This window comes from Hibiscus syriacus, unplaced genomic scaffold (genome assembly GCF_006381635.1).
Source record: "Hibiscus syriacus cultivar Baekdansim isolate YM2019G1 unplaced genomic scaffold, ASM638163v2 tig00116971_pilon, whole genome shotgun sequence".
In the NCBI taxonomy this organism is placed as follows: domain Eukaryota; kingdom Viridiplantae; phylum Streptophyta; class Magnoliopsida; order Malvales; family Malvaceae; genus Hibiscus; species Hibiscus syriacus.
In genome coordinates this window covers 4,275,373-4,288,354 of record NW_024063495.1, presented here as the reverse complement: position 1 = coordinate 4,288,354, position 12,982 = coordinate 4,275,373, and the positions used below count along the sequence as shown (strand labels likewise).

Below are 12,982 nucleotides of genomic sequence, written 5' to 3'. Positions count from 1 at the left end.
ACTAAATGTCCTTACAATTTTTTTTTTTATAATTTGGGATGATTACAAGATTGTATTTGTTCAAAATCTTTCTTAGTTATTGACAACTCACACATATCCTGTAGACCAAGCTGTCCGATCTAAAACTTCTAGAGAAAATAATATTATATTTTTATCATTGATGTTGCTCAATAAGTTCCTTAAGATAATATTGTTAAAACAAGATATTAGTTTGGGAGTTTAACTAAATTATAAAATTTTAAGGGTGTGAAATTAGACCGTCAACAGAAAATGCAAAAAGAAAAAACTAAATTATAAGAGAAATTAAAATTTTCAAGAATACAACTATCTCCGAATATCACCATCCTTCAATCCTTATATATGGATAAATTAATCCATAGATCTAGAGATCACTTAAAATCCCAAAATTAAGATTCAAACTCAACTTAGATACTTTTGATGAAGCTAGAACAATCATATCATATTGTCACAAGGAGAACAATAAAGCTAGTTCAGTGGGTTTAGGGTTTCATTGTTGTCTCTACATCCCCAACCCAACCCCATTTGGCCCTATATATAACCCCATTCCCCGCCCCCCAACCAATATTTCATTCTCTTCATCATTCATCTCCCCATCTGTCATATCTTAAATACTTACAATCATGGCTGCTGAGCTTGGCCTTCTCTCATTGACTCAACTTCAAAAGCTAACCCAATCTCACCAAAACCAGAACCAACACCACCAGTCCGACACGAACTTAGCCGTCGGCTCATGGACGTGGTACCCTAAGGCGCAATCTCCAGAACTAGAAGATGATTCTTGGAAGGTTAGGGCCTTTGCCGAGGATACCGGTAATGCGATGGGGACGACATGGCCGCCGAGGTCTTATACTTGCACTTTTTGTCGAAGGGAATTCCGTTCGGCTGAAGCCCTCGGCGGTCACATGACCGTTCACCGCCGCGACAGAGCTCGGCTCCACCAGCACAACCCGCTGGCCCGAGCTCGACATTCGCTACAACTAATCCCTCATCTACTCTCTTGACACCGGCTCAAGAATTCACCACAAATGACGGTATGCGCCTCTTCTACAAATTACATAACCCAAATGGGGTTTTCACTTCTCCACCTAGGAATGCGTGGTCCATCCCACAATATTTGTTGGTAATGCTCAATCCCACATAGTGTTGGAAACACTATTGGGAATGGTATTTAAGGCTTGACATTCCACTTCCTTGTTGAGTGATAGAGAACAAGGGGGGCTCTCGCACACCGCCGCCGCTGTCCGGCTCGGCTCGGCTCGGCTCGGCTCGTGGTCGTGGTTGTGGTCGTGGTCGTGGTCTTGGTAATACGTGTCTTCGACACGTCACTATCTTTTTAGAGAAAATTCTTGAGGAATTTCTCTTTGAAAGAGGACTGTTTGAATTTCAAATAATAACAGCTGAATTATTTGTTGTCAGAAATTAAACAGTTTATTCCTAAATTAAATCAGAAACGTTAAGATGTACCTGGACTGATTTACAGCTTTGTCCAGAGGAGACAAGCTGTTAATATCAGGAGTTATTTGATTTAATTCCATGGGTTACATGATATAATTTCCGGAGTTATAACAGCTGAATAATGATACAATCAACCTGGACTATTTCTGAGTCAGGTTCATCTAAACGTTTCAGCTGTTACAAATAAGAGGTTTAATCCTGAAATTTTATGAACGATTTTAACCCTATTCCTAGCCTATAAATAGAGAGCTATATTCAGCTTCTCAATTCACTCAAAAAACATGTTACAAATAAGAGGTTTAATCCTGAAATTTTATGGACGATTTTAACCCTATTTCTAGCCTATAAATAGAGAGTTATATTCAGCTTCTCAATTAACTCTAAAAACATTCACAATTCACTTACAAAGTGTTTTCTAAAGTTCTCTCTGTGAGTTCTCTGAGTGCTTTCCGATCAGAAGTGCAATACCACCAGCAGTCCACTCCGGTTTCGGGTGTACGAAATTCGGAGCGACCGTGTTAACCTCGGGGGACGGTCCGCCTACTGCAGCAATTACACACATCGAGGCGAATTCGTTTCTAAGGCAGTGGTTCTTACCACGACACGGTTTACGAATCTATTCTTCTTAATTATTGTTTATATTTTCAGTCAGTGCTAACGGTGTAGTTTTGCAGTTCATATATCCAACAATATTCACCTTTTGACTTGATGGCATCGACGGACACATCGATAAATATTCCGGTACCGCCTCCGGCGTTAAAGAGCTCCTCGTCATACATCACCGGCAGCAGCAACTGCAAGGAAACGTCCATTGAAGAGCTCGATCTAGAGCTTCGCCTAGGGCGTAGACGTTCAACATCTTGAAAAAAAACATCAAAGACAATGAAGAGGGGGACTTATTATTATAATTTAAGATGAAGAAAAGAAAAGGAACAAGATTAGGGTTTGAATGATGTAGTGTTAAAGAGAGCAATGCAGTGTCATTTTCATGGTACAGGTTTTTTTCTTCTTCTTTTCAGAGTGAATCAGTACTGAGTTTTCTGATATGGGCATGTATTTCCGTGGGGATTATTTCAATTAAGGCCGAATTTCTTCAACTTGAAGTTACTTTGAAATGGAAAGTAAACTACTTTTTTTTACCACAGGTTAATGGATAACAGTAGAGTAATTCCATATAAAGTAATATTACATATGTTTAAGCCATTCCACTCTAGGAAGACCTCATCATGAATTCATGTCATCGACTTTTAGAAAGATGATGCTGTGATGTTTTTTTACATATGTTGAAGCCGGCAAAATGGGTCTACTCGTCAAGTGGGGAAAATAAATTTTTGAAATAACGTTCGTTGGAGTTTACTTTTAGAAGGGATCATTTTTCAGTGCATCAGAGAAAACAACCAAACGACAACACATTTTATGAGAAGAGGGCCGGATGGCATGACATTTTCTACGTAAATAGAGATTAATAGATGTCGTATTGTTCGACTATCTTTCGGAAATATGTCATATCGTTCGGTCGTCTTCTTCAATTACTATAAAAATCACCCTATTTCAAAAATTAATATTAGAAAATCAACACGTGAGAAAATCTTTTTCCCCATTCACTACCTGGTTAATTTTTTCCGTGTACATAGTATCTCAATGTTTAATTGTAATTCATATAATGAAAATGTTCCTAGCATAATGTTTTATTTAAATCATTCATGCTAGATGAATGATCTATGATAAAGTTTCATTTTCAAACTCATACAATACCATTGCGAATACATTTTTTATTATTTGATCGAATTATAGTTTTATATCTATAAATGCAATTATATAATGTATGATTCTTTTTGCAAGGCAATAAATTTTTTAGGTTTAAATAATTTTTAATGGGCTCAATTGAATTTTTTTTGATAGATTTAACATGTCATTTACCATTTTCATTAAAGTTAGTTGATCAAAATTGTCACATGATACATACTGATTGATCAGAAAATTTTTAACAGTGCTAAAAGAATAGAGAATTAACGATAACTTTTGATAATTTAGGGACAATATGTCCAAAAAAAATAATTTAATGATAAAACGATAAAGAGTGTATACTTTAAAGAAGTTATATTAAAATTTTTGGGGATGCAAAATTATATAATTAATAAAAATACAAAGAAAAAAAATCTAAAATATAAGATAATTTGAAGTTTTTGTGTGTAACTGCACCCAATACACCTCGATCCATCGTGAATATAGTAGTTGGTTCTTTTGTTTTCCATTGGACTATATCATGCCTGCAATGAAACCCTACTTCCCAAAGCTGCAGCTGCTTCAGGTTTTCACCACACGTAATTGCCAAAATGAAAAATAAAACCAACAAACAGATCATTGCCAAAACTTTAAACCCATCTTCTTGTTTAATTTCCGATCCCACCTGTGCATCCTTAAATATTCTTTTTACTAGAGATTGCGTATTCATAATATCTTAACCTATTAATAATGTACATATATATAGTGATAGATGTAGAATTTTGTGTTAAATGAAACAAATTTATAAAAGTTGAAAGGATGATGAACTTATAAAATTTTAGGGAGAAAATATATTTTTAAACAAAAATAGAAAGAAAATATCTAAACTATATACAAATTTAAAATATTTAAGGGGGTGATTGTCCCACCCACTTTCCCCTTAGTCCATCCTTACATCTATATAGGTATAACTGTTCAAACCTAAATTCTTTTAAAAAATAAAATTCAATTTTACTACTAGAATCAACAAATAAATTTAACATGAATAATAATTAAATCTCAAACACACACGTGTATAAGTGGTCTATTGTATAAATAGATATGGACTGTGACCTACAAAAACCCATGGCCTGACATTGAAATGGGGCTAATTACATATATGGAGATAAGATCTTGTTATACAATGTAAACTCTTTTAGTTTTACACTGGTTTATAACCGTTAGATAAGTAAAAATAAATGTTGATTTTAATAGTAGAAAATGAGAATATACTAAGTGGAGGAAAAAACAAAGAGTTAATCTTAACCATATTTTTCACTGATTCAATGGTCATAAATTTGTATAAAATTAAAGAATTTTACATTATATAAGTAGATCATATAACCCATATATATATTTTTATATAATTCTATGCTAATCTATGTAGACCTCATATGACTTTAACTACCAAGTACCACTATTTAAACACCCTCTGCAAGGCCCCCCCTATTGCCCCACTTTCCCCTTTTCACTCATCATCATCGTGCATTCATAATATACAAAAACATAAACCACCAAAGAGAAAATCCATCAACCATGAATTCAGTGTCCCACTCCCCCTACCTATTTTATTTACACCTATTCTTGTAATAGTTAAGTTTAAATGTTACCTATTATTGATTGAAAGAAAATTTCAGGGGTTAATTTATATAAACTTATCAACTTTATGGGCTTACGAAAATTTTAGGGGTAACTTGACCAGAGTTGCCAAATTTAGGGGTTATTTGTATTTTAATCCAAAATTTAAAATGTTATGCATGCATGAATGTTGGGGTCAGTGTGCATGGGACTCATATTCCCAATACACCCCCTCCAACAAAAAAGACAGTAATCATTTCCCTTTCTTTATTTTCAGCTGCATGCTTGCATGGGAGCCCAGTGCCTATTTTTTTCTCTCTCCCCGACACTATATATGTAGCGGGTATTTTTTGGCAAAATTAATATTATTATTTGATAAAATAATCTGAATTGTGTATCTAGTTAAAAATCTTCTTATTCTTAAAATGGAGAAGAATAGTACAACACAATCAAGGAAAGATCGTACAGAAACAACTCGAATGGCAAACTACAAACATACATCGACATAAAAAAACAGAACCTTGCCAAAAAAAAACTAAAGATCACGAGAACATAGTCTCACCACGAGGCCCTGAAACAAACTTCTTTAGACGAACCAATCTTAGCAAGATAATCAACCATCAAGATATTAGTTCTTGAAACATGTTGAAATTGGATATGGTGGATCTAATAAACTTTTCGATCTAATTCGATGAAAAAGCTACAAAGACTCTGCGGTCTTAGCGGTGAATTTTGGATCCAATTCAGGACGACAAGTGAGGCGACACCACAATCAAACAAAACTTACCAATATCCAAAGCTAAAGAAATCGCTATAGCTTCCACACAATCAGTACCGTGAAGAGTAACCGCCCATAGAATATAGCACAGAAAGAACCATCAGCACATCGAAGGAATCCACCACACCCGGAATCTGATAAAGCCACTCCAGCTATCACAAACTCCAAAAGCTCATTCAGAGGAGAACGCCTAGGGGATAAAATCCGAATGGTGGACAAATTTGGACGAATAATGTGATAGGAAAAAAAATTTAACATTTAAGGTGCGTGAGGAATTATTTTCTCAAGTAGTGTGACTGCTAAAGTCTATGTCGAAAGACGTTTGGACGATACGACATCTTTAAGAAGACCCCCGAATGACACTTCATCTTCCCTCTAAGTGTATGCATGTCTGAAAGCGTATCAAGCGTGCAAACACAACCATACTGTTTGATAGAGCTATGAGGTAACTGTGTTTTGTCAAAGAATCTCCATTTTCTGAACTTGTTTTAGGGCTAATTATTTAATACACTAATATGTTACAAGGTTTTAGCTCCACTAGTCGAAACAAAAGTCATCATATGTCTTATTTATTTATTTTTATTTTTCAAAATAAGAATGAAGGATATATAATCGTTTCTTAACTCACTTATAAAATTAAAAATTCCACCGGTGTATAAATAGTAATCCCATATATATAATGTTAGAGTTTTATTTATATGAATTTGTCTTCATCTGAGCTGAAAAATGAACGATGTGATTCAACTGGTGAAGAAATAAAAAGGAGGAGAAAAATGAAGATATGTAATGGATGTGATCTTCCGTAGTATATAGGGTTGAGTAGCGAAATCGAGAAAAAAAATTGATTCAAATTGAATTATGGGTTCAGTTTGGTTCAAAAATTTCATTTTGTGGTTCAATATCAACTTAGTTTAAAAATATAAATTTATAATTTGGTTCGGTTTTAATTTTTTTCATATGAAAACCATTTATTCCAAATCAAACTAATTAAAAAAAGAAAAGAAAAATAATTATCTAAAACAAATTCATTTTGAACTTATTATAAGGCAAACTTAAATAAATAAAATTTTAAAATTAATAATATTTTTTTATAAATTTAAATTTGTATATATACACTCAGTTTAAGCTTTAAGTTTGCTTCTTTGGATGTTGAGTTTGAAAATAATGAACAGTCAAAATTGTAAAATCGAACCAAACCAAATTGAAAACCGTAATTTTATATCTTTCAGTTTCGGTTTCAATATGAAAAAGAAAAAAAGGTTCGATTTATCTTTTATTGAGAAATTGAATCATATCGAACCGAATATACCCCTAGAAGTATGAACATTCCTGCACATTGTATCTATACAAGACTATACTTATTACGTAATCCTTCATAGTATCAGACGTTGATTAAAAGTAGGAAACCTAATTTTAGTAAATCTTTTAGAATACAAATTTTCTTTATAATCAAATAATTATTTATATAAACCGTAATCCTCTTATATTATTATTATCAACATTAATAAACTTTTCTTTATCTGTTTATAATTTTATTTTCATTTAGAATTTTTCTCGTAAAATATTGTTATATTATTTTATTGTGTAATTGTTTGTCCTGTATAACTTATATTTTCCTCAGGATGAATTCATGATAGTAAGCTTAAGGCGAGGAATAGCACTAAATAGAACCACACATACAATTCCTACAAAAATATTTTTATATCGAATGGAACACTGATGCTGCTATGTCTTTTTAACTTTTAAATATGTCAGAAACCAATTATGATGTTGTCTCATTTCTTCACCTTGAAACTCATAAATTCATTATATATATATATATATATATATATATATATATATGTTTGTGTATAAAATAATTTCTAAGAATATTACTGTATTTAGGATAAAAGAGAGGGGGTGTGAAAAAAAAATCGCCTTTCTACCGGCCGGAGTCTAAAAGAGAGGGATAAAGACTTGGAATAGAGTTTGTATGCTCTTTCTTATCAAAAAAAATTCTTGCAGGTGAAGCTCTCTTTAGGTGGCCTGGATTAAAACCTATGTTCTTAAAGAAAATGACTTCTGAAATGTTGAAATTCGCCCTTCTACCAATTGGAGTCTAAAGAGAATTTTCAAACTAAGGCCTGAGGCATTCTCCATTTTGTCTTCTGGAGCTAAATCAGTGAGAAGCATTTGGGACTCTATTCGGGTAAGACTTCCCCTTGTATCTTGACAGAAAATTATTTGGTTTCCTTTCCATATTCCAAAACATAGTTTGATCACTTGGATGGCTTTTCTTGATCGTCTTCTTACTAAAGATAGACTTCTTCATATGGGGCTTATCAATGATAGCCATTGCATGTTTTGCAATGTTATTAAAACCGGACCGGACCGGCCGGTTCGACCGGTTGAACAGTGAACCGGTGGCCTGTCCGGTCCGATTAACTCCCAAAACCGGATGAGCGCAGAACCGGTAAAGAACCGGAAGAACCGGCTGAGAACCAGCAAAACCGGGGTGAACCGGCTGAAAACTAGCAAAATCGGTGTGAACCGCCGGTTCTTTTTTTTTCTTTAAAAAAAAAAAACCAAACGACGTCATTTGTTAAATGAATCGAGTCGAACTCGAGTACTGCTGAGCTCGACTTGAACTTGAAAACTTTAAAAGTAAGCTCAACTCGAAGCAAAAACTCACGAGCTAAAAATTATCAAGTTCAACTTGAACTCGAAATATAATATTGAAACTTGAACTCGAAAAGGCTCAAACTCAAAAAAAATTTAGAAGCTCGATTGAAGCTTGAAATTCGAGCTCAATTGAAGCTTGAAATTCGAGCTCAATTGAAGCGAAAGAATAGTTCGCTCTATGCTCACCAAAAGGCTCCATGATTTTGAATGTCAAATTACCTCTAGTATTTATAGAAGTCAGTTGGGATGCTCTTCTATGTTTCTTATCCATGTGAGATTGTTTTGTTCTCCTATTTTTACTCTTTAGACTTTTGGGATGTTCTTCTATGTTTCTTAACCATGTGGGATTGTTTTTTTTTTAAATTAAAACAAACGACATCATTTGTTATGCTTTTTTTCAACCCCAAATTTATTTTTTGATTATAGTTATATAATTATATTTATTATTTAATATGTTTTACCTTAAATATTATGTTGTAGTTGATTTGAATCATTTTGTTTCACTTGATTTTATGTTTTTTAACTTGTATATGTTACGACTTGTGATATTTTTATACCTTTTAATATTGTAAACTTAAAAAAAGTGTTATATATATATTAACAATACTTTGAATATTATGTAAAATTAAAAAAAATATTATTTTATATAAAATTCGGTTGAACCACGGTTGAACCACGGTTGAACCCGGTTGAACCAGTGAACCAGTACCTTCACCGGTTCAAGGTTCGATCCGGTTTTAAAAATATTGATGTTTTGTGATGATCCTTTGGAAAGTAGAGACCACTTATTCCTACACTGTCCTATGGCTGATTACTTGTGGAATTTGATCTTCTACCTTTCTGGCCTTCAATTTAGAGCTCGCTCTTGGGAAATTTTTTTGGCTTGGGCTTCCTGTCGCGACCGTCGGGTGGGGCCCGAAATTGGGCTTCGACGTGAATTGATTGGGTTAGATTCGCCACCGACCATTTTAAAACGAATTTAGGTGGGTCGGACACTATTATACCTGATATGCGTTTTACCAGAAACATGTCGGGCTCGGGAGTCGGTTACGGTCAAGGAATGATTAGCACCCTTGAACCGCCCTTTCGGTACGAATTAATTCATCGGTTGTCTTAGTCGCGAAGATTAAAAATTAAAATTCAAATTCAAATATCCGATTCGAGTTACTTACCTTCGATTAGCTGGAATTTCGTTTTTTTCGATGGTGACCTTTTGTTTCCCGGCGAGCTTCGGTTTAACGATGCTTTCCCCTTTTTATGCTTTCCTTTACTGCTTTTTGTTGCGGTTTTGTTTGGATGGGTTCGTGGTTGTACTATTTTGTTTGTGATTTCTGTGGCTCGATGATATTGGTTATATTGGTCTCGGTTTCCTGTTTTGCTGTGTTAAGCGACGATTTGGTTTACTCGTGAGTTTTTTTTTTCTGGCTTGTGGGTAGTGATGATGTTCCTCTGTCGATCTGTGGTGGGGTATTTATACCCCACCGGTGCTGGTCAGTTCCGATGGCCATGGTAACAAACCCGTCGTTGGCCGAGGATTTCGGGATGGGTTAGTCCCGATTTCCCCGGCCAGAAATCTCGCGCCGTTGTGATGAGCCTTGACTGGCTCTCGGTCTCCCTGTTTCTCTCCTTTGCGACGCCTGTTGAACATCTAGAAACCCTAACCCAGGATTAGGTTAGGTCAGGCCCAAACCCGATTGGGCTACTATTGGACTGCACCTTGGACCCCTTTTAGACTCTATCTTCAAATCCAGATTGACTTTGAACTTGGACCCTATTCAAAAAAATAAAAATAAAAAAATAAATTAATATGTAATAAACAAATAAATAAATAAATAAAAATAATAATATTATAATATAAACTATATTATATATATATATTTCAAAATGATTTTTAAACTATATATTATATATAAGTTTTCAAAAACGTTTTAAAAACTATATAATATATAAATGTTTTCAAAAATGTTTTCAAAACTATATAATATATAAGTTTTCAAAAATGTTTTCAACAACTATAATTATATATATTTTAAAAATATTTTAAAAACTATACAGTACATGTTTTCTAAAATGTTTTAAAAAAACTATATATTATATATTTTCAAAATGATTTTAAAAGCTATATATATTATATATATTTTCTAAAATGTTTTAAAAATTATATATTATATAATTTTCAAAAATGTTTTTAAAAACTATATAATATACATATTTTCAAAAATGTTATAAAAAACTATATATTATATACGTATTTTCAAAAACCATTTACAAACTATATAATATATATAGATATATAAATATATATGTATAAAATAAAAATATGGATGAAAATTAGTGTCTACAGCTGCCTCTCTTTGTCCTTTTTCGTGGAACGAAAAACATGACAAAGATAAAAAGACACAAATTTTCGTTCGGTGGAGTTGAAGAATAACTCTCTGTCGAATTGAGTTGCGGATGGCTCCTCCGTCGCGAAGTCGAGTCCATCTTGAAATGATATGAAATTGAAGCTGTAGTTCGAAATTTGAATCGGAATGTAGTCTAATTCGGTCTTCTTATCGGTTTAAAAACATTCGACTGTAAAATAATTCTTGTGACTAAGGCACGGCTAACCCATGTCTTATTCTCGACTTGAAAGCCTCGATTGCAGCCGGACAGTAGTGAATGATGTCTCATCGAGCTGAATGGAATCGAACTCAACAATTTTATTGACATATAACCCTTCTTGCCTTGTGCTATGTTGTAAATGATGTGCCTTGGAGTTGAGCATAGTCGAACTCGAATGTCTTTGGCAGATAGCCCTTCTAGCCTTGAGCTATACCTCAAATGATGTACCGTTGAGCTGAGTGTAATCGAACTCAAAGGTGTTTGTTGGCAGATAACCCTTCTAGCCTTGAGTTATGCTGCAAATGATGTGCCCTCAAAGCTGAGCATAGTCGAACTTAAAGGTCTTTGGCAAATAGCCTTTTTCGACTTAAGCTATACTACAAATAATGTGCCTTGGAGCTGAGCGTAGTCGAACTCGAAGGTATTTGGTTGGCAGATAACCCTTCTCGACTTAAGTTATGTCGCAAATGATATGTCTTAGAGCTGAGCGTAGTCGAACTCGAAGATCTTTTGGTGACAAATAACCCTTCTAGCCTTAAGTTGTGTTGTAAATGATTTGCCCTCGAAGTTGAGTGTAATCGAACTCAAGGGTCTTTGGCATATAACTCTTCTCGACTTAAGTTATGCTACAAATGATGTGCCTTGGAGCTAAGCATAGTCGAACTCAAAGGTCTTTGGTTGACAGATAACCCTTCTCGACTTAAGTTATGATGCAAATGATATGCCTTAGAGTTGAGCGTAGTCAAAATCAAAGGTCTTTTGGTGACAGATAACCCTTCTAGCTTTGAGTTATGCTGTAAATGATGTGCCCTCGAAGTTAAGTGTAATCGAACTCGAGGGTCTTTTGCAGGTAACCCTTCTCAATTTAAGCTATGCTGCAAATGATGTGCCTTGGAGCTGAGCGTAGTCAAACTCGAAGGTCTTTGTTGGTAGATAACCCTTCTAGCCTTGAGTTATGCTGCAAATGATGTGCCTTGGAGCTGAACGTAGTCGAACTCGAAGGTATTTTGGTGGCAGATAACCCTTCTTGACTTAAGCTATACTGCAAATGATGTGCCTTAGAGCTGAGTGTAGTCAAACTCGAAGGTCTTTGTTGGTAGATAACCCTTCTAGCCTTGAGTTATACTGCAAATGATGTGTCTTGGAGCTAAACGTAGTCAAACTCGAAGGTCTTTTGGTGGCAGATAACCTTTCTTGACTTAAGCTATGCTGCAAATGATGTGCCTTTGAGCTGAGCGTAGTCGAACTCGAAGGTCTTTTGTTAGAAAATAGCCTTTCTTGCCTTGAGCTATGTTACAACTGATTTTTTTAAAAAATGGCTTCCCTTCACGGGTCTAAGTCAGTCATAATTCTTCAGGTGGTTTCTCTGAGCGGATCTGAACCAAGTAATATGATTTTTGGATGGCTCCCCTTAACAGGAAAGTCTACTTGATAAATTCTGCCAGCCGGATATCTTCCGTCGTGAAATTGAAATCTGGCTTGAAAATGTCAATCGGGAACTAGCCACTCGTCGTTGAGTTGAACTGAACACTTTTTGAACTGGTTCTCGAACTCATCTGAAGTTGATTATCGATCTTTCAATCTGTCGAATTAGTTGAGGTGTAGCTTCTTGCTGCTGAGTTAAGCAACCACCATCAATCTTTAAAGGTGCTTTTGAATCGAGTATCCTTCGTCTTGAAGTCGAAACTTGACTCTAAAAGCTGTAAAAAATCATGTATACAAAAGATAATAAATGTGATGCTCTTAAGTATGCCTAAGATGCATGCAACATGAATGAGTTATGTTTTAGCTCTTGGATGGAGTCTCGTGCTTTGTCTGCCAATCTGGTCATTAGAATCGATCGTGCCCCCATTCTCTTTTCGAGCTTTGGCTTTACAGACCTTTCAAATCTGAGACTGTTCTGTTTGAAAATGTTTTCTCCTTTTTCTTGTTTTATGAGGTAAAATGATAAAAAAGTTGTAAAATATTGCTCCTTAATTGAATCAAATTGTAAACATGAGTTCAAAGTATATCAAAGGAGTCAATAGCTCTTTTTAATACTTTCAAAGTTATAGCTCTTTGACAAATGTTCAAATGGATGAGTTGACTTCAGGTTGACCTAAGGTTTCAGCCATAAAAATG

General features: G+C 34.5%; 1 pseudogene; it reads left to right on the top strand.

Annotated features, from left to right (window-relative positions):
* The first annotated feature begins 641 nt into the window (after positions 1–641).
* Positions 642–2,340, top strand: LOC120191830 (annotated as a pseudogene).
* The last annotated feature ends 10,642 nt before the right edge of the window (positions 2,341–12,982 follow it).